Raw genomic sequence first — 23,475 nt, 5'->3', positions numbered from 1 at the left:
GGGAAACCATGGTTCCTGTGGAATAGTGTATAATTATGTATAATTATATCAATGCGCAATCGCAATGAAAGGGTTGTAGTGATGTCATAGAAAGAGGAACCAGACACACTAAAGATTTCCTTATACACATATGTTTTTATTATTTACACAATATATATCAAAAAAATTTAAACAAAAAGAGGTAAAACACAGTGTGAATAAGTGTCCCAAGTGTAGCATGAACCGAACAGTGAGTGACGAGAGATGACAGTATTTACAAGGTTTCATGTCGTTTTTCACTAAAAACGACCATATTTATAATTTTCTCAAGGCATATACATCAACTTTACACAATAATAAGTGCTGTGACAATGGTTTGTTTTCACAAAAGTGTCGACGGCGTTTCGATCCTCTCTAGGATGTGGGGTCTCATCAGGACCTATAGTACTGGGAATATCTGGGTTCTAAACGTGGTGAAGAAAAAGTGAGGCCAACCGTGAGTAATTGAAGGCGAAAATACTTACAGGGAGACCCAGCCGGGTTCCCTGTGTGAGAAGTAGACGATGAGGGAGCGAATTTGTAGGTCAGGGTCTGGGGCGGAATTCGGAGTAGAAGCCACTGAATCGTAACTAATGTGGTGAGCGGGTCAGTATTGGCAGGATGTCCGTCTAATTGATCTCAGAATATTCGAGGATAAGGAGAAATCCGCGGGACACGAAGGATACGTGTTGTCGGCAAAGCTGCTGCGTCCGTTTGCCGTGGTTCAATGACCATGGTCATTGAACCACGGCAAAGGTACGTATCCTTCGTGTCTCGTGGATTTATCCTCATCCTCGAATATACTAAGAAGCTTCTATTTTGACCAATTTCAGGCAGGAAAATGACTCCAAACACACTTATTTTAGTTCCAAAAGTGATTATTCACATCCAACATTCATTTACAGTCAGAAGATTAAACATTAAAAAAATCTCCTTTACTGACCATCTGGAGAAAGATCGACAGGTCCAGACATTGTTTTTCATCGGAAAATTTATTTTTGGGAATTTACAAAAACGATTCACAATGTCAATTGGATCTTGCCTCATGTTGAATAACCCCTTTTAGAAGCCTCAAAGTGACCAAAATTGCCCTTTTTACAGATATTCCTTCTTACGCGGAAGCTTCTATTTTGACCAATTTCGCGCAGGAAAATGACGCTAAACACAGTTATTTTAGTTCAACAAGTGGTAAATCAAATCCAACAGTCATTTACAATCAAAAGATTAAACATTCAAAAATCACCATAATTGACCGTCTGGACAAAGTTCGACATTGTTTTTCATCAGAGAATTGTATTTTTGGACTGTGCAAATAATGATTCAAAATGTCAATTGGATCATCGCCTCATGATGAATAACCACTTTGTAAAGCCTCACAGTGACCAAAATTGCCATTTATACAGACTTTTTTTTTCTCCTATATTTTGACCTCAAATCAAATCAAAAAGAGGTTTATTCGATTTTAGTCATGTAAAATCACAAAAGCAAGCAGATAAAAATATATAAAATACCATTTCATAAAATCATCTTAAAAATGCAAATGCACAGTTACATATTTAAAATCTTCATTTCTTAGAGTTGTATGAAATACATGTGTACACAGTTCTTAATAATTCATTATATACAACTAGGCTTGTTCAAGGAATGTTATCAATGTGATATGGTAAATGAGACAGTCCCTCGTAATATAAGATATTCAGTTTCTACTGCCGAACAGTATTCAATCATTAATCCTTTCCCTTGCTCTCAATACGCTTTTCAAGAAATCCGCCATTACTCCAATAGAGTAGTCATTTTCTAATTGTTGTAAATATAAAAAGGCCGGTCGACATTGTCTCCATCCACCTGATTTTAATAGGGGCAAGATCCATCTGGTTCTTTCCTCGACATATAGTTTACAGAAGAAGATCGCGTGAATTGTTGTTTGTGGGGAGAGACCGTCACAAGGACATAGTTATCTGGACCATGTATTCATTTCACGGTAGCTAGTTAGTCGGTGAAACGTCCCAAACCTAAAACGCGTTAAAACATACCTATCATACACATCCACGGACAGCGTAGTAGGTACGGTTGGATGTCATAGGTGATTACAGTCAGTTGATGTTGGATGACCGCAGGCTTGTTAATCTCTATTGCCAACCTGTTTGCATCCAGGTGGGCCATGCAGATTGCCTTAAACTCCTTCCGGTTAATACCATTCAGTGACTCTGGGGAAGTATAATACTCTAGATGCCCAAGATCATGCATAAAGTTTTAATGTACTTTAACCAGCTAATCTATGTAGCATGGTCCAACTTCATAGAGTCCCTTATTATTTCTGGGTTTAGGCCTGTACTGCTGGTAGTACAAACTCCGTGCCAAAGAAGCATAGGTTGTGCCCAGATGGTGTCTGAGATATATGATATCCCTAACTCGCAATGACAGTTATAAACGGGGGAACTAGCAGGAGCAGCCAATATGAATCGTTGAAAAGCATTTTCAATCAGTTGGAAGGGTTAAGGATCATAGAAAACCCAAATTCCCGCCCCAAAAATGGCCACACTCACACACTTTGCTTGGTAAATTTTAAGAGAATTTCTGGTGGTCTTCTGCCCATTTTCTTTGAAAAGTATTTAAGGGCCACAATTGATTTCATAAAGAGAAGACTCCTGCTCGTAACAGCCTGACCCCAAGTGCCAGTGCTGTTAATCAGGACTCCCAGGTATGTGAACATCTTTGCAGATTCTATCCTATATTTTCCAACTTGGAGACTCCTGTATTTTTTTCTCCTTCGTCCACAAGTCGTTACAAAAGTTTTCTTTGCAGTTAACTTTAACCCTATATCCTCCATAAAACCAATATAGGATACGAGCGCTTTCTGCAGTCCTATCTGGGTACGTGCCATTAGCACAGTATCATCTGCGTAGAGAAGGGAGACTATTGGGCGTCTATTAATGTACGGTGGATCCCTCGTCTTGGCCACCAACTCCTGCTCCAGTGCGTTGGTATATAGAGTGAACAAGAATGGGGCCAGGACACATCCCTGTCTCACCCCCCGCTCTACGTTAAATGGTGAAGAGCATTCCCCTTTGGTTCCATATCGGACCTTCGCAGTTGCCCGCGTATACAGTTGTTGTAGGAACTGAACCAGGACCGTGTCTACCTTTAAATCGGTTAAAATGTTCCATAATTTACTGTGGACCACACAGTCGAAAGCGGCTGTGAGGTCAACAACTGCCAGGTAAAACGTTCCTGGTTTAACCTGGGTTTATTTTTCTATTAAGATACTAAGATTTAGGACTTGCTCATTTACGGCAAGACCTGCCATAAAACCGTATTGTACATCACTTAAAATATTATCTTCAGCCCATGTTTGCAGTCTTTCTAAAACAATCCTTCCTGCTACTTTCATCAGGGAGTCTAAAAGGGATATCGGTCAATAGCATGCGGGGTTATCGCGTTCCCCTTTTTTGAATATTGGTACTATGACCGATTCTGACCAGGTACTAATAAAGCCTTTCATGCAGCAAGCTTGGAGGACCCGAGTTATTATTGGTGTCCATAAAGATGGTATGAATTCAAACAAGTCAATAGGCAATCCGTCTGGTCCCGGGTGCCTTACCACTCTTGCTTGCCTTTATTGCTCCAATAACGTCATTATGTGTTATCTGGAAATCGATAGGGAAGGAAACAAAAAGCCCATCCTCCAACTGTTCTGCGCTCTCTATTTCATTTTCTGTACCCCCTTGTGATTTATGCGCACTTGAGAAGAAATCCACCCAAGCCTTTTCCTCAATTGCCTATTCTATCGTCTGTATAATCGTTATTGTAAAAAAAGGTGCATTTACTGCCTGCCAGAAGGAAGAGCTATCTTTACTTATAGAAGCTTCTTGTAGAGTGACCAAGGATTTTTCTTTAAGTTCTTTCTGCCTTGATCGTCTGGCCTAATTATAGAGTTTCCTACATTCTCTAATCTGCCCCAGATCCCTTTCGGTCTTATGTAGTGACTCTTTGAGCTTTTTATATGCTTTTGTACAATTTGAATCAAACCACCCCTTTTTGTTGTGACGACTTTCCTTCATTTCTGCTTTAAGCAAGTTTTGAACCGTTAAAGTGATTTCAGAAAATGCTAACAATATTTTTTCATGGGAGGTGGACTCATACAGACACATTAAACTAGAATCATTGGCCTTTGTTACTATTTGTTTATTAAGCTCAGATGGGTCATGGCTGAGCCAATGCAGCGTACATCCGTTCAACCTAACCGATTGTACGTTTTGAGTCCATGCCACTTGATTATTGTGCAGCCTTTCTGAAGCCGCTGGAATTGTGATGTCTATGCTTAAGGGCAGGTGATCACTCATAACATTTTTATGGATTTCATAGCTCTTGATATAGCTTGCGTAGCGGTTTGGGGCGATTATGAAATCTATAGTGGATTCTGATCCCCTTCCTATGAATGTGTGGCCAAAGTCCACTGTAGGGGAGCATAAACAATTTGCAAAGCCCAGATCATGTGTAAATAAGAACTCATTGAACAGCTCCCCCCTATCTGAGTGAACAAAATGCATCGGGGGATCATCCTCCTGTACTGTTGGGCCACATTTTCCAAGCCCCACTAATGGGCATAGCCCAATATGAAAATCACCACCCTATATGTTAATCGTTTCAATATCGCTAGTTGCTTTTAATTTATTGAGATCTTCGCTAAGCATCTTCATTACCTCCCCAGCCTTTCTATTTCAACGTTGTTATAAAAATTAGTTATTACAAGAATGTGTTTGCAGTCTAAACATATTGGTATTAAATCTCAGATTTTAACATATTAGACTTTATTGCCCCAATCAGATTGGATACATAAACACAGAATCCCCCCTTTGGTTTTGGTCTTCCGTGTGTCGAGCGGATCGCTGGCGTGTGAAAAGTCCTGTAGCCATTTATATGTACTTCATCTATTGCCCAGGTCTCTTGCACGCATACAATGTCACATTTTTCTATAAAGCCCAACCAAGAGGTATCGTTCAACTCACTGTGAAGACCAGCTATGTTCCAAAAAAGAACACTAACAGATTTGTGGGGTGAAGATCTAGAAGCCAAATCTGTCCGACAAATTTGTTCATTTCTAGGTTGCATGTCTCGGCTAGGAGCACCAATCGCGCCCAATTTTTCCTCTACCCTTAATGTTTGTGCTAAGCCCCAAACTTCTTTACCACGAAACTCCCATTGGCTCGTTTGACTCGAGTCAATTTGATCAGTTGAACTAGCTTTGCAAGCAATCTGCGAGTCATAGCTCATATTGATTTGGTTTGAGTCTGGTCTATGCCGTAGTCAGTCATGCTTAACCATTGTTTGCAGGGGGCCAAATGTATTTGACACCTCCAAGTTATACCATATACATTCGTTAGACTGTGTGGAGAAATAAATTCTGTTGTAACATGCAGGGGGCTTAGGCTGATAAAAGAACCCCAGTGGGAGAACATTAAAGTTTGTATAATTAATATTATCTTCTCAAGCTCTAGTTAGAATCTCTTTAACCAGTGATGGAGTTCCAAATGAGATGACAACACAGTCTCCCTTAAAAACTTTCTAGCTTCTTCCAACCCACCCAATCCTCCTCACCATTTTAAAGTCTCCAAATATTTCACTAGTTAGACCTGTTCTGCTACCTAGGTAGTGTATGTCTTTGTTCCTCAAGGAGAGACAAGTTTAATTTTCTCCTGGGAAAGGGGCTGGGACATTTGCTAAGATTACAGTAAATGGCATGACAGCCAGAGGTAGACCTAAAATCTGTGTGCTACTTTGATTTTTATATGTTGGCCGGGCTCTAGATTTTATGTCACGTGCCTGGCTTTTGCTCAAAGTATTTCCTGATTTTCTTACGGGCTTTTCTTTCGTCGCCTCTCCTCTTGTTAATGTCATGTTTTATCTAACTGTTGGTGATTTTGACTGTGTCCCAGTCCCAATCCCATTTCCCTTCCCCGATACCCTTTCGCGAGCTCAGCCCTTTTGTTATTGTCAAAGTATTATTCAAATTCGCACTCCCTAACTGAAGTGGTGTACTAGGTACCCCCGTGTTGTGTCTAATCCCCTTAAGTAGAGCTTATCTCTGGTTTTCGAGGATTTTTTTCATGCCAATTTCAATGTTTTCCAGCCTGGCTGTCAGAGTGGTAATCGACTGGTTAACTGACTCAATAAGGTCTTTTACCAGAGTAGACAGGTTTTCCATCTCGATCAGGGGTCCTTTTCATTTATTTTTTAAAGATGACATATTTCCACTGCCTGTTTTAGGCTGATTTTTACCCTTTTGTCCCTGTTGTGTTTTTTGTGGTATTCTTAGGTGTTTTAGTTTTCAGTTGAGTCAAGTGTGTAACACTCATAGTAATAGCAGGGCTCTCTAGTCTCAAGGGGTTATAAAGTTTTTTAGAGGGGTTGAGATATCAATGTCTTGGTCACTTATAGAAATTTCATCTGGAATAATCTGGACACATCCATTTATCTTTTTCTCTGCAATCGTGTTACCCAGAATGCAAGTTTCATCCACCCTCGCACCCCCTTGTGATGTTACTTTATCATTTAATAAGATAGATAATGAGTCCGCGTTCAAGATTTCTTCAACTGAAGAAATTTCTTTTTCCAACATGCCTACAGCCCCCGAGAGATAATTCAACAACTTCAAATTTGTTTTTTTGGGCTTGCTCGGGGACTTAGATGTCTGGCTTTCTATTGTCTTTCGTTTCCCAATTTTAATAGCCCGTTCTTCACACAAAAGTTGACAAGATATGAGAAGTGAGTCTTACTTGTTTCTCATGTAGAGCAGGGAACGTTGGGTCTTTAGTCACGGTCCTTTGATGTCCAATTTTACTTATGCGCGTTTCATGGAAGTGGTGGACCAAGAGAAATGGCCCCCAGGCCTTCTTTGGGTGCACACGGGCCCGCCCTTGGCCTAAGTCTTTACCGCACACGTCCCGCGCTGCGGGAGCCCGCGCTGAGATTTGAAGCGCCCCCCGGCGCTGTGATTGGCTGTGGCGGGAGAGATGTCAGCAAGCGGGTCCTGCCGCTAAAACTGCTGTCTCCGGTGGTGTGGCAAATAGCAGGACCCTATTTCAGGCAGAAAATGACTAAGCATACTTATTTTATTTCCAAAAGTGACAATGCACATCCAACATTCATTTACATGCACATCCAACATTCATTTACATTCAAAAGATTACACGTTAAACAATTACCATTACTGACCATCTGGAGAAAGATCGACAGGTCCAGGGTCCTTGTTTTTCATTAGAAAATGTATTTTTTGGACTGTACAAAAAATGATTTCAAATGTCAATTGGATCGTTCCTCATGTTGAATAAGCCCTTTTTGAAGTCTCACAGTGTCCAAAATTGCCATTTTTGCAGATATTTCCTCCTACTCGGCAGCTTCTATTTTGACCATTTTCGGGCAGGAAAATGACTCTAAACACACTTAATATAGTTCAAAAAGTGATAAATTGAATCAAACAGTCATTTACAGTCAAAAGATTAAACATTCAAAAATCACCATTACTGACCATCTGGAGAAAGTTCGACTGGAAAATTTATATTTTTGAGTGTACAAAAAATGATTTACAATGCCAATTGGGTTATGCCTCTTGTTGAATAACCACTTGTTAAAGCCTCACAGTGACCAAAATTGCCATTTTATAGACTTTTCCTCCTACTCAGAAACTTCTATTTTGATCTATTTCGGGTATGAAAATGACTCTAAAGACACTTATTTTAGTTCCAAACGTGATTATTCACATCCAACATTTATTTACAGTCAAAAGATTAAACATTAAAAAATCACAATTACTGACCATCTGGAGAAAGATCGACCGGTCCGGGGTCATTGTTTTTCAGCAGGAAATTGATTTTTTGGACTGTGAAAATAATGATTCAAAATGTCAATTGGATCATGCCCCATGATGAATAACCACTTTTTAAAGCCTCACGGTGACCAAAATTGCCATTTTTACACACTTTTCGTCCTACTCAGAAGCTTCTATTTTGACCTATTTCGGGCAGGAAAAGGACCCTAAACACATTCATTTTAGTTAAAAAAGTGATAATATACATCCAGTCATTTACAGTCAAAAGATTAAACGTAGAAAAATCACCATTACTGACCAGCTGGAGAAAGTTCGTAAAGTCCGGGGTCATCGTTTTTCATCAGAAAATTGATTTTTTGGACTTTACGAAAAATGATTTGTTAGAAATGGGATCTCTGGTTGGCTAAGGCTTGCGCCAAAGCCAGGCAGAGACCACCACTCTAGTCAGGGCTTGGGAGTTACACGCCAAAGATAACCTCTGCTCACCCCCTCTGTAGCTTGGCACGAGCAGTCAGGCTTATCCCGGTGGCGATGTGTAAAGCATTTGCGCAACACACACAGCAACAATATACTAGGCACACCACAAAAGGAACTCCACCCAAGGTTATATATAAAAATAGCCTTTGTATTATCATAAAACACATTAGATGGTAATCACACAATATACACTGTGCCAACAGGCACTGGGCAATATTTACAGGGCATTATTTGCACATGACAGGGCCACGTGGGCCACTGTCAGAATCATCACTTGGTAAAAATAGTAAAAGTAAGAACAGATCATTAATGTAGACCACAACAAGTAATTACTGGCAAACACTATACTCAGCATCATCCTGTAACATAAATCATATCATGTACAGTACCACATTAGGCAACAAATATATTCTGCGCCAACCTCAAAAGCCTAAACATAGTAGACCATAATCTCCTACACATCACTCGCATTAGGAAATAAACGTACTAACATAAACCGCAGTAGGAAATAAATCAAACCTAAACCACAGTAGAAGATAACAATAAATCATAACACAGTAGGTAAAACCTCATAATCATAAAATCACATCTAGAGGCATAAATCAGGGTGCGTAAAACATACTATATAAATTACATTTACTATCACCTATAAATCACATCAGGGCCTGGTGCCCTATACATCTAACAGTCCCCTTGACCAGCTGACCATCTCTACGGGGCTCAAATGCCCTAGGTCCAAAAGTCAGGGCGCGCTGTCAATGCAGTAGGAGTCAGGGGTGCGCAATTGCGCAAACCTAAACGTTGCAGTTGGCACTAAGTGCTGCGCAGCTGGGAATAGATGGGGGCGAAGGAGTGCGTCTCACTCCTGACCTCAGACCTGCCCCTAAAACAAAGAAAGACCTAAACGGTGCAGCTGCCCACTACTTGCTGGGCAGCTGGAAATGGTCCAATGAGGCTTGGGCTCGCAGTGGCCCTTAAAAAAAAATTATGCCCCACGTGGGAGCCACACGGGGCTCTGAAAATAATGGTGCCAAACGTTGGAGCCACACGGGGCTCTGTAGATAAATCATGCGCAAAACACAACTTGCCCCTAGAATGGTGCAGCTGCCCTCTCGCAAGCGGGGCAGCTGGTAAGTGTGGCCACACAACAGGGAAACAGCCTGGACCCCTCTGGGCCCTTTCAAAATAATTATTGGAGCCCGCACAGGCTCTAAAACAAAAAAAAGCTTGCCCCCGTTGGAGCGACCCGTAACGGCGGATCCGCTCTGGAACCAGACACTGTGCCCTCACTGGCACCACACAGGCTTTCTAAAGCAAATTAGCCCCATTGTTGGAGCGAACCCCTATCAGGCGGGGGCAGCTCAGTAAATGATGTCGCCATATCTCCTGCCCAGCCCTCACTCACCGGGTTCGTGCGCAGGGGGAATTCTCTTTGGTCGTCTCCGGTCTCGGCTTCCCGCTGTGTAGACTGCACACTGGTAGCCCTCGAGACTCCGGTCCGGTCTCCTCTCCACATGCGGTGGGGGCAGGCACCGGCAATGTGCCTCGAGCCTCCTCCACCTTCAGTCTTCACTTGCTGGCACCCGCAGGGCTCTCCCTCCGCCATGGGAGCCCCGCAAATGCAGGCGCCATCTTCTTCACCCAGGCGTCTTCTCAGGCTGCGGGGGCGTGCGCGGGACTTCCTCCGAACAACCGGAAGTCCCGCCCGCCGCCAGGCACAATGTTGCCTGACTTCCGCATGCAGTGGGCACCCGCGAGCATCAAAAGAATGCGGGGTGGGCAGTGGTCAGCACCTTGTACCGCCGGATTTCCCATTGCCCTAAATCGACCTCCTCTTGAGTCACCTTTCACCCCTCTTCTTGTTGACCACGGTTAGGCACCTTTTTCGCCCCCTCCCTCGGACCCGTTCCATATCTAATTGCGACCCGACGCAGTGAGGAATTCCGGCTCTGGATGTGGTTGAGCACGAATAAGGCCAACGGAGGGACCAATGGGTGAGGCGGCCTTGCCTCAAGGGAAAGGCTGGCATGAGCGCTGGTGGAGCCCTGTGCAACAATGTTTGTTGGTGCCCTCTCAATGACTCCCTCCGCCACTGATTCCCTCACTACCACCCTTTAACAGTGCCCCTCAAGTCTCCATAACCATACTCTCGCTCAGAAGAATTTAACTTGATTTACAGCGCCGCTCATACCAGTGTAGGGTGGCAGAGCACTTTACATCACACTCCTTACATAGAGACAATTACTCATATGTTTGTAAATCTCTGTATAGGAAATGTAACATAAGACAAAGGCCTACAAGGTGTAGGAGTGACATGACATCCATACTAGTACGCAGTATAGTTTAATAGTGATTGGTTTGGAGAAACACACTGAAATTAGAATGTAATACCATGATTGGGGGTTCTCTTTAAAAACCAGAATTGATTTCTATTCAAATGAACCCTTTTTGCAACAATAGGGTAATCAGACTGGGGAAAACATGCAGCTCTTAGATGAAAGTTAATAGCTCACTGTTCTATTTTAGGATTTTGACTTATAAACTGCAAGTACCAAAAGGATCTCACTGACCAAAAGCAGTAACCCACTGACCCATTTACATTATGTGCACTTTGTGATGTGGACGGTACATGTTATTGCAGCAGGCAAATTAGCCCTCTGCGCTACCTTTCCATGAGTCAAAGCTTCCACTTGACAAAACTCCATCTCTCTCTAGGGAGAACATTAATCACCGGAGTTATCATGACATTTTAATTGTGGCCTAAAATTGCTAGCGGCCAGGCCTGCTCAGCGCTGTTCATGAATATTCTATCTCTGACGCATAGCATTTTAAATTTGAAGGCGCAGTTGCATGCTCATATGTTAGACAATTTTAGCGTGCTGGTGCTGCCTCATTGGCAGTGCACCTCAATTGCAGTTTTTTCAGAGGGGCGCTAAAATACGGGACTAATGCTGTGATTTGGACACTAGCATTAAAATGCGTTAGTCGAAATCCTGATGCGGCCCTACCCTTACCCAGCCCTGAAACTGCTAAAAGTAAAATTATAATAACGTTATTATAATTTTATTTTTCCTGTTCAAAGAGAGCATTTGTTAAAGTTTTCATGTTAATCGCAGCGCCCATCATGAGCTCAAATTAACATGAAAATTTCAACAAATACACACAATCAACCCACAGCCCAGCTCTATTAAGAAAAGAAATGCCGCAACATATCTGCCAAGGTTTCAAATTGATATGTGGGACGGTTTCAAACCTGCCTTAACAACATTCACTTAGATCTGTTCATGAGAAAATGCACCGTCTTTTCACTTTTTTAAGCAAGTTTGGAGTGATATTTGGCGCTGCAGCCACACGCACGGTCTGGTTACTGGCGCACATAGCCTTGATTGCAGCGCACATAGACCTTACACTGCCGCACACAGAGGAAAAATATTAGAGGGAACATTGGTGGGCACCCGCCATCTAAATAAAGACATAAGCGGGTGGGCAGCCGCAAAGCTCACGAGGGGGGAATCCCTACGAGGGGGATTCCCTCAGCAAGGGCTGCAGCTCAGCGCTGCTCAGCCCCCAGGCTCTCCCTCTCCTGGGAAAAGTAAAAAAAAAGCGCGCCCAGTGCGCTGAAAGGCTGCATCAAGTCTTGGCAAAGTCAAAGGAAAAGCAAAAGGTCCAAGAAGTCTTGGTGGCATCAAGGGGGCAATGTAGGGCCCGGGGCCAGCACACAGGGCCCTCCAGCAGGGAGGCAGCCCCCATGGCGGTCCCTCCTGGGCCCCACCAGCAGCAAGCCCCCCTCGGTCAGGAACACTGAACATCACTGAACAATTTCATGGGGTCACAGCCCCTATATCTATACCAAGAAATCCCATTGTGTCACAGCACAGGACTGGGGGGATACCAGTCAGAACTGGTATAGGGGAGCTTTGGAGCACTTTGTTTTGCTCAGCTCCTCTCTTCTTTTCACAGGACAGGCCAGGGACATCAGACGCACCACAGGATGTGGCCCCAGCATTGTGGAGGGAAGGCACAGTCCTATTCAGGTCCCAGGTGCAACTCCTCCCTCCCATCTGCATGCAGATCTCTATTCACCTCTGGGCTGACTCACCCTGGCTCCTGGAATTCCCCAGCCCTCTCAGCTCCTGTCAATCACAAGCCAGACATGCAATTCACATCATGTAGGCAGACACACAGCACACAGAAATGCCACCTTCTAAAAGTGGCATTTCTAAAATAACCACAATAAATCTGCACCCACTATTGCGCAGCATTTATTCTCATGAGTTCACACATACTAAACTTGACCCTGCACTCCCCTCATACCAGGAATTACCATGGACACTCATATCCCCCATGCATTCCTATGGGAGGGCAGGCCAATCTCACCACACACACCCAGAGTGCGCTCGCACTCCACACTGGGCCACAGCGCAAAAGTGCGCAAATGCCCAAAACCACTACCACCATGTCAAAGCTTAAGGCAAAATGTTCAGGGGTGGACCTGCCAAAAAGGGCCAAGTCCAACACAACCCCCTTTCAACCAAAACGCAGGGTAGACCAATCATTCCCTTGATGGGCTTCCCTGCTTCGGGCGAGAAAACACAGACGCGGGCCCGCAACAGTAGGGACACCCTTCGGTTTCACGCCACTCTGAACCAACGTGGTTCCATCTGAAAAAAACTCAGGCCCAACTAGGCTACCCCACTGGTACTCCCTAGTTGTCCACAGCCAGGACCAGGCCCTAAACCATCCAGATACCATTGGTCCTTGCCAATTCACAGAGTGGGGGGCAGTAACCCCTGGCACACAATAGCCAATCTCCACTCTTCCTCTAAGTGTAGTTCCAAACTACCACCAATTCTCCAACTTATGGTCTGCACTCTCAGGCTGACCAGAGATCACGGGCGAAGCATCTCCTCACCCTAAATCCCTTCTGGCATTCTGCACTCTCCCAGGGGAAGCACCCCAGAACACAACTCACCCACCAGTTCAGAACCTCTCTCCGCAAACTGGTCTACCACCTGGGATCTAAAATCACCGGCTGCACCGGGGTCAGAGGCGATGACTCCCTCCCTCTGCACCCCCTTCCAGAGCACTATACCCCCCCAACTGGAGTGGTACCCCTAGAAGGCAAGACCGGTCAGGACACTGATTACAGTTGCCCTTTGTCCAGGACATTAAACACCTGAACCTTGCTCCCCAACCCAGGGACGGTACCCTTTGGTCAGATGCCCGGCGAACCAGGGTTTTCTGAGGGGGACACATACCTAATGTGTCATGTGACAGTCTGCCTGGCGCAGAGCTCACGACCTCCTGTCCACTGACAGTGCGGGAAGATGCCCCAGCAACCTGGCGCAGAGCTCACGACCTCCTATCCCTCTGACAGTGCATGAAGATGCCCCAAGACAGAAGTGGCGTCACCATGGCCAATCAATGGGAACTCAGCCCTTATGGCTGGCCCCTGACCCACTGGTTCTTCCACTGGGGACTCCTTTCCCCTCTCACCCCTCAATCTGGATTTCTGTACCCTCCACTTAGGAGCGGCACTGCCAGACACCAGAACTGATGGAGGCCTGATTACAGACACTCCCAGCTCACCTAACAAGGGAGATCCCACACCAAGAACAGTTCAACAAGACAGCCTAGGCTCCCTAGAATCAAAGAACTTACACACTCCAACGGATGTTGGCGCGGCTCCGGAAAACAATTAAGGGGCAAATTCTCTCTGACAAAACAGATGGAAGAGCCCTTTAACACCATTTACTGTGCTAACCAATCACCCAGACGTCCAGTGCACTACAACATCCATCCACACTCCCCCCCACAAGACTGGTGAGACAGCAACTTTACTGCCCCTGAAACACAACCTGCATCCCTCTTAACTGGGAACCAGGTACCATACTCTGGGAACTGGGAAAGGGACTACCTGCACTGGACAACTTATTGCTGCCACCACTGGATCCCACCCTTACTGGGGACTCCAGAAAACTAACACTGCACTTAGGTGATAATCTACCCTCCCGAGCTAGTTACTCCATGCCAATTAAGTTACCACTGTAGGCCAACCCTAGAAATAGCAGACAGCACAGGGGCAGTACAAAACTCCTTCAGCTTCAGGCCAACCCAAGAAATAGCAGACAGTACAGGGGCAGTAACAACTCCTTTAGCTTGCGCTGCAGGCCAACCCCATAAATAACAATCTGCACAAGGGCAGTACATAGCTCCTTCAGCTTTAGGCCAACCCAAGATAACTCATAGTGCAACATAAAACATATTTCTACAAAAATGACATTTAAAACAAACTCAGACAATAATCCCCATCATGTGACTATCTAAAATGCAGAGCTTGTAGTGCAGCCAGTTGTCACTGCGGTATTGAGCAAACGCAAGTCCTATCCTCACCGCTGACAGTCAATGTTAGAAATGGGATCTCTGGTTGGCTAAGGCTTGCGCCAAAGCCAGGCAGACACCACCACTCTAGTCAGGGCTTGGGGGTTACACGCCAAAGATAACCCCTGCTCACCCCCTTGGTAGCTTGGCACAAGCAGTCAGGCTTATCCCGGTGAGGATGTGTAAACTCTTCTCCAGATAGTCAGAAAAGTTCATTTTTTAATGTTTAATCTTTTGACCGTGAATTACTATTGCATGTGAATTATCACTTTTGGAACTAAAATAAGTGTGTTTAGAGTAATTTCCCTGCCCGAAATTGGTCGAAATAGAAGCTTCTGAGTAGGAGGAAAAGTCTGTAAAAATGTCAATTTTGGTCACTGTGTGGATTAAAAAAGTGGTTATTTAGCATGAAGCACAATCCAATTGACTTTTTTTTTTTGATAAACAAATTTTTATTTCTGCATAGAAGGGAAACTCAAGGATGACATACAATAGTTCGCTGAACTTGGCATCAGTAAATGCAAACAGGAAAGCATTGACAAGCAAATGCAAAAACCCACCCCTACTCCTCAGCGCCCCGCCCCCGCCCTCTGCGCCCCCACCCTTCAAAACAGGCCCCCCAGCCATTTCCCCTATACTTTGCGGAATTTTTTGGGGCAGCCCCGGGCAGCGTACATGACCGCTCTTGAGCGGCACACCAATCCACCCCTCTACTCCAGGTCGCCCCTCTGGGCGGGTCCGGCTGTGACCACACGGCTGCTATATCCCTCTTGGCTACCGTTAGGGCAGTAGTGAGAAAGTACTTTTCATTACGGGACCCATCCAACCCGTCCGTGATGCCCAGCAGAGCCATTCTAGGATCATGGGGGACCTCCCATCCCAGGACTTCAGTGAGTTCGGCTTCAATCATTGTCCAGTAACTCTCCAGGCGGGGACAAGACCACACCATATGGAAGAAATCCGCCGGATCCATCCCACAGCGAGCACATGAGGCGTCCACGCGGAGGCCTGCCCGATGCAGGCGGTCCGGAGTCAGATAAGTGGCGTGGAGGTAGTAGAGTTGGATGAGCCGCAACCTGGCGGAAGTGGTAAGCGATCGAGGCGCCATAAGGGCGTCCCTCCAGTCCGCTTCATCTAGGGGCCCCACCCAAGCCTCCCATCGCTGTTTTAGGCCGCTCCAATCCACCGGGGTATTGTTAATCAGGGATTTGTATATGCGGGATATTCCCCCCTTCCCCAGACACCCTAACATCACCTGAGCCTCGGGCGGGCTATGCGCAGGCAATCTTGAGTCCAGAGGGACATGGGCTTGGACCGCATGACGCAGCTGAAGAGATCTATAAAATTGGGAAGGCTGTAACGAGAAGCGGGTCCAAAGCTCCTGGAAGGAACACATGTGGCTCCCCCGCCATATATCGCCTAGGCTGGAAATTCCTAGAAGATCCCACTGCCAAAATCCTTCAAGTCCCACCACTTCCCGCAGCCACGTTCCGTGCCAAAGCGGTGTGAGCTGTGTTATCTTCCCCGACCAGCGGGTGTGCCGCAAAGCTGCACGCCACGCCAGAAAAGGGGCCCGCACGACATCGGGGAGCGACAGGGGGACCGTTGCCCCATAGAGCATGTTCTGGATAGAGGAGAACCCGAGACATTGCACCTCGAGTCGATAGGCCGGATCATCCCACCCATTCGAGAACCAGTCATGAATCACCAGCAGCTGGGTGGCCAAATAATATAGATATAGATTGGTCCTGCTCATGCCTCCGTCGTAGGAAGGGACCCTGCAGCGATCTAAGGCCAACCGGGGCCAGCCGCCGCCCCAAAGAAATTTGGTCGCCATCTGATCCAGTTCCCGGAACCACGGGCGCGGAAAGGTGTATTTTGTAACAGGTACAGAAACTTGGGGAGGATCATCATCTTATAGAGGGCGACCCTCCCCAGCGGGTTCAGTGGGAGTGACTGCCACCTGAGCATATCTGATCTGGTCTTGTTGACTACGGGAGCCACGTTGAGGGCCCAACAGAGTTCCGGAAGGAGGGTGACCCAGATCCCCAGGTATTTAAATGAGAGTCTCCAGAGGGGAATGTCAGATTGCCAGTCAAAACATTCCCTCGACGGGTGTAATGGGACCAGTACGGATTTTTTGGGGTTCAGATGAAGACCCGACGCTTGGCCAAAGCGGTGGAGAATCTGGCGGACCTGGGGTCCCGAAGTCGCCGGATCAGAGAGATATAGGAGGACGTCGTCCGCGTATAGGGCAATCTTGTCAGGGGCCACGCCTGGCCAGTCCCACCTGCGGAGAGTGGGATCCGCCCGAATCAGTACAGCCAGTGGCTCCATGGCCAGAGTGAATAGGAGGGGCGAGAGCGGACATCCCTGGCGCGTCCCTCGACCTATAGGAAATGGGTTGGACAGAGCCCCATTGACTAATACACGGGCCCGCGGGCTCGCGTACAGGACCGCGACCATGGCACGGAACCGGGGACCGAAGCCCATGCGCTCTAGGACATCAGCCAAGTACGCCCACCCCACTGAGTCAAAGGCCTTTTCAAAGTCGACCAGCAGAAGGGCCAGATAGGGGGAAAGGCGCCCTCGGTGTGCCAGGGCGAGATGCAGGCGCCGCAGGCAGTGTCTGGTCCCCCAATCCGGCATAAATCCACATTGGTCCGGGTGGACCAAGGAGGCAAGAGACGGGCGCAACCGCTGTGCGAGGACCGTGGCATAGATCTTGAGCTCGGTATTAATAAGGGATATCGGCCGGTAGTCTGAGCAGGACTGCGAGGGGGGCTGCGTCTTGGGAAGGACAACTATGGTAGCTGTGTCCGTTTCTGGCCGGACCGAACCCGTCTCCACCACTTCTGCAAACAGGTCCCGAAGCCGCGGGGCCAGGGTCTCACGATAGTGAGCATAGTATTCCTGAGGGAACCCATCAGGTCCAGGAATCTTCCCGGGCGCCAGGTGGCTATTCGCCTCCTCAATCTCCTGCAGCGCGATAGGCGAATTGAGGGTCTCAGAAACCTCCCGTCCCAGCCGCCCAAGCACCGCCCCAGTCGTCCCCAGCAACTCTTCAAGGGAGAGCCCAGACGCCTGGGTTCGATACAACCGGGAATAATAGTCGGCGAAAGCTTGGGCCATTGCCACCGAGACTGTTCGGGTTCCGCCCGCAGAATCCTTGATGGCAGGAATAATCCTGCCCGCCCGGGGGTAAGTGGCCAGCCGGTGGAGAAGTGTACCGTTTTTGTCTCCCCATCCGTATACCCGGGCCACCGAGGAGCGCCACAGAGTCTTTGCCGCCTCCAGAGAGTGTAGGCGAATCTCTTCCCGCAGGAAGGCCAGGCGGCGCGACCGTGTGCCGTCTCCCAACATCCCCTGGTTGAGCTCCAGCTCCAAGGCCTGAGCTTCGCAAGCCGCGAGTTTCTGGGATTGAGCACGTCTCTGCCGTTGCACATGCCCCTTAGCGGCCCCCGAATAGTTGCTTTGCCGGCCTCCCAAAGGACGGCAGAGGAGGGGACGGATCCCGCATTGTGAGAATAATAGTCAGCTATCTCGCCACCGACCGCCTTCCGAAAAGCCTTGTCATGGAGGAACCAAGCGTTCAGACGCCACATCGGACGGGCAGAAAGGGGCGGCGGGCCAAGAGCAAGGAGCATTGGCGAGTGGTCCGAGAGGCCCCTTGGGAGAATGCGGGCATCCTGCACCCCAGCGCATTCGGTAGACGGGACGAGGATGAGGTCGATCCGGGCATGGGAGTGATGAGCTGCAGATGTGTGGGTGTACTGGCGAGCCTGCGGGTGCCAGACCCTCCAAACATCGCACAGGCCCTGAGATTCAGCCCAGGTCGAGAGTTGCTTTGCGCGAGCGACTCGGGCCAGGGATATCGGTCCCGTCGAATCCAGATGGGGTGTGTAGACTGCGTTAAAATCTCCACCTAGAATGAGTGAACCCGCCGGAAGCGTCGGGAGGAGGTCCGCGGTGTGAGAGAGGGCCGCCGACAGGAGGGACGGAGCTGCGTAAAGGGACACCAGGGTGAGGGGTCGCCCCTCAAGAGTGCCACAAACCGCCACTACCATGCCCTGGGGGTCTAGGTGCACCTGGGCCAGGACGAAGGGAAAGGACTTGCGGAGCAGGATAGCTACCCCCCGGGATCCCCTCGCAAAACCTGAGTGCCACACTCTATCGTAACCATATCGGGTAAGAAAGGGACATTCATTGCCCAGGAGGTGGGTCTCCTGGAGAAGGAGCACGTCAATCTCTGCACGCTGCGCATATTTAAGGACCGCCATGCGTTTAAAGCGATCTAAAAGACCATTGACATTCCAGGACAATACACGCATGGCGGCCTTAGGAACAGGCGGGTCAGCCATGATCTAGGACAGAAGAGGGGGCCAATGGAGGCGCGACTGCGCAAGCCCTTAGAGAGGAAGGACAGCGGGACATCGAGCAGGAGAGCAGGTCAAAGGTTACAAGATGCCGTGGAACAACAACATAGAGGGAGTCCCCCCACCAACAAAACCTTCCCAAGAAGGAAGAAACAACCCCAAACCAACCCCAATCCCCCACCCCGACCCTATACTTCGAAAACAGAAGCATCTGTCGCCCGAACCAAATGGAACAACCACCAAGCTAAAACGCTCGGGCTTGAGCACTAGTGGACCCCTGATACAATAGAATTCAAGCCTGATGCACCTGCCCTGGCCGAGAGCAATACAGACATCGGAGCACTCCAGCCCAGGCCCGAGCACAGTCAACCTCCCCCCCCCCCCCCTCCTGATGAAACACAGAATGTCAAATGTTAGGGCTGCGAGAAAGGTCCGAGGTGTCCACGGACTCGGCCGACCGGGCTGCAGGATCCGCCAGCCGGGGCGACACGGCCAGCCGTCCACCCGCCGCGGGACTGGCGGGCGCAGCCGATGAGGCAGAAGAGGCCCTCGACCCCCGGCGCGGCCGCCCCCCGGAGCACGTGATGATAGTCTCCTCCGCCGTGCGCTCCCGGGGTAACGTGCGATGCCGCCAGCGGGTCCTCGCGGTCCGGGGCCCCCCCCTGCCCGCCCACAGGCGATCCGCGTCCAGAGCGGCGCAGGGGGTGCTCCTCCGTCAACCAGGACCAGGCCGCTCGGGGCGTATCAAAGAACAATGTCTTGTGTTGGAAGATGACCCGAAGGCGGGCCGGGAACTGAAACTGGTACTGGAGGCCCAGGGAGCGCATCTTCTGCTTCACTTCAGTATAAGAGCGGCGCAGTTCCTGGACTTCACGAGTGTAATCCGGGAAGATCATGATTTTGTGATTTAGGTAGTGGAGGGTGTCCATGCGCCGAGCTTCGCGGAGAATGGCGTCCCTGTCTCGAAAGTTTAAGATCTTGATGATGAAAGGCCGGGGGGGCGCATCGGGGTGCCTGGGGGCCAGGGATCGATGGGCTCTCTCCACCACGAACAAGGCAGAGAGGCCGTCCACCGGCAACCAGGATCGGAACCAGCGCTCCATAAAGTCGTCCGCCCGGCCCGTTTCGACCCCCTCCGGGAATCCCACCAGGCGCAGGTTGCTGCGCCGAGCACGGTTTTCTGCATCCTCGACCCGGCGGTGTAGTTCTTTAGAGTGAGTGGTTAGTTCCCGGACTTGGTCCTGCAGGTGGCGGATGTCGTCCTCAGCGGTGGATATCCTGGATTCGGCGTCCGAGATGCGGGTGGTGGCGTTCCGCAAGTCCTGCCGGAGAATAGCAACGTCCACCTTGACCTCCCCCACCATGCCCTCCAGGGAGGCGCGAGACGAGTTGATGGCCTGTAGGATGGCGGCAAGGTCCGCAGCGGGGGCCGGGGCCTGCTCGCCCGTAGAGCCGGACCCCTTCTCAGAGGTCGTGAATTTGTCCATCCTGGTTTGGGTGGCCCCGGGCGCCGGCTTGGCGGCCTTGTCCTTACCCATGGTGGGGGCGCCCCGGGCGCAGCGTTCAGCGAGGCCGGGCAACGGATTGGGGGTACCCCTTCTGGACGTCGGCGGATGTTCGAGGCGAAGTGGGGGCAGAAGGAGGCACGGCCGAGGAATCCCGTGTGGAGAAATGGCCCGGCACCTCCAGACCCAGCGCTCAAGCCCCGACGGGCTTCCCAGCAGGACAACCAGTCGCACCCCCGGCCACAGCCGTGTCCGCAGCGTCCCCCGGACAAGGCGAGGTCCAGCACCTCAGTTCAGGGCCCCGGGCCCATGTAGTGTCACCCGCCAGGTGATAGACCGCCAAGGCCTCAATGCGTGTGCGCCGCCGACCCCCCCGAGGGGGCGCCTCACCAGCGCGATCACCCCCCAACTCCAAGGGGGGGACGTCACCACCCGTTGGCCCTCTTTTCCCGGGGCCCGGAGCACCACATCCCCAGCAAGGCCAGTCCTGGAGCGATGGGAGGGGGGGGGGGATGGCGCGCACACCCCCCCCCACCTGACCGCTGAAGCGCGGCCCGAACCAGAAGAGGGCCCCCTGCACCTGGAGCCCCTCAGGCAGCCTCGGACCGACGGGGCCAGCGCCACACTGTAGACAAGAGGAGGAGAGGGGGGGGCCCGGGCCCCCGGCCGCCGATGCCCAGCCCGATGGGGGGGGGTCTCTCCCTTCCGCACCCGGCCCCCACAGCAGCCCCAGCAAGCCAATCCCTCGTAGCCGCACTTACCGCCTGCTCCGTTGCCCCAGTTTGCTCGGGGGGGGGTCCGCCTCACCACTTCTGGGTCACCGTGAGCCGTCAGCTAAGCAGGGCCTCACGTCTCTGATGCTGTCAGGGCCCGCGGCAGCCGCCGCCCCTCCTCCACCAGCAGGGTCAGGCCTACACTCCTCGTAGGCGCCGCGGGCACGAGTTGTAGCTCGCCCGCAGCGCAGCTCCACTGCCGCCGCCGTCCAGCGCCGGTCAGGTTCCGCGACGATCAGGCGGGTCCCGCGATGACCGCGGCAGCTCAGGATCGGGCCCGGGACCGCAGGGCAGCTCCGCAAGCCTACGCTCCCAGATCGAGCCGGCCAGGGCAGTCAGGGACAGAGCCAGCAGGATTTGCGGGGTCCGGCGCCGGGAGCCTTAGTGAAAGGCGGCCATGACGGGCAGGCGCCACCTAGCGCTCCCAATTGACATTTTGAATGATTTTTTATACAGTCCCCAAAAAAAATTCTGATGAAAAACGATACCCCGGATCTATCAAACTTTCTCCAGATGGTCAGAAAAGGTCATTTTATAATGTTTAATCTTTTAACTGTAAGTGACTATTGCATGTGAATTATCACTCTTGGAACTAAAATAAGTGTGTTTAAAGTCATTTTCCTGCCCAAAATTGGTCGAAATAGAAGCTTCTGAGTAGGAGGAAAAGTCTGTAAAATGGATATTTTGGTCACTGTGAGGCTTTAAAAAGTTGTTATTCAACATGAGGCACAATCAAAATGACATTTTGAATAATTTTTTCTACAGTCCAAAACATCACTTTTCTGATGAAAAACGATGACCGCGGACGTGTCTAACTTTCTCCAGATGGTCAGAAAAGGTCATTTTTTTAATGTTTAATCTTTTGACCGTAAATTACTATTGCATGTGAACTATCACTTTTGGAACTAAAATAAGTGTGTTTAGAGTCATTTTCCTGCCCGTAATTGGTCAAAATAGAAGCTTCTGAGTAGGAGGAAAAGTCTGTAAAAATTGATATTTTGGTCACTGTGAGGCTTTAAAAAGTGGTTATTCAACATGAGGCACAATCCAATTGACGTTTTTGAATAATTTTTTCTACATTCCAGATAATCAATTTTCTGATGAAAAACGATGACCCCGGATCTATCAAACTTTCTCCAGATGGTCAGAAAAGGTCATTTTTTTTATGTTTAATCTTTTGACCGTAAATTACTGTTGCATGTGAATTATCACTTTTGGAACTAAAATAAGTGTGTGTAGAGTCATTTTCATGCCCGAAATTGTTCGAAATAGATGCTTCCGAGTAGGAGAAAAAGTCTGTAAAAATGTCAATTTTGGTCACTGTGTGGCTTTTATAAGGGGTTATTCAACATGAGGCACAATCCAATTGACATTTTCAATATTTTTTTCTACAGTCCATAAAATAAATTTTCTGATGAAAAACGATCACCCCGGATCTATCAAACTTTCTCCAGATGGTCAGAAAAGGTCATTTTTTAATGTTTATTTTTTAACTGTAAATGACTATTGCTTGTGAATTATCAATCTTGGAACTAAAATAAGTGTGTTTAAAGTCATTTTCATGCCCGAAATTGGTCAAAATAGAAGCTTCGGTGTAGGAGGAAAAGTCTGTAAAAATTGATATTTTGGTCACTGTGGATTTTAAAAGTGGTTATTCAACATGAGGCACAATCCAAATGACATTTTGAATCATTTTTTCAACAGTCCAAATAATCAATTTTCTTATGAAAAACGATGACCCCGGATCTATCACACTTTCTCCAGATGGTCAGAAAAGGTCATTTTTTAATGTTTAATCTTTTGACTGTAAATGACTATTGCATGTGAATTATCACTCTTGGAACTAAAATAAGTGTTTTTAAAGTCATTTTCATGCCTGAAATTGGTCGAAATAGAAGCTTCTGAGAAGGAGGAAAAGTCTAAAAATTTCAATTTTTATCACTCTGTGGCTTTTAAAAGTTGATATTCAACATGAGGGACAATCCAATTGACATTTTGAATCATTTTTTCTACAGTCAAATAAATCAATCTTCTGATGAAGAGCGATGACCCCAGATCTATCAAACTTTCTCCAGATTGTCCGAAATGGTAATTTTTTTAATGTTTAATCTTTTTAC

At 48.4% G+C, this 23,475-nt stretch overlaps 1 protein-coding gene across 1 annotated transcript in view; it reads left to right on the top strand.

Annotated features, from left to right (window-relative positions):
- ZNF319 (zinc finger protein 319) overlaps positions 1-23,475 on the top strand; it is a 158,370-nt gene extending 134,895 nt beyond the window's left edge. Inside the window, exons 2-3 of the transcript XR_014971912.1 lie at positions 22,444-22,511; positions 23,374-23,475. The gene's annotated coding sequence lies outside the window, so the exon portion shown is untranslated. The remainder of the gene's footprint in view (positions 1-22,443; positions 22,512-23,373) is intronic.

The sequence above is a fragment of the Triturus cristatus genome, chromosome 12 (assembly GCF_964204655.1).
Source record: "Triturus cristatus chromosome 12, aTriCri1.1, whole genome shotgun sequence".
In the NCBI taxonomy this organism is placed as follows: domain Eukaryota; kingdom Metazoa; phylum Chordata; class Amphibia; order Caudata; family Salamandridae; genus Triturus; species Triturus cristatus.
This window is presented reverse-complemented; position numbering and strand designations above follow the sequence as displayed.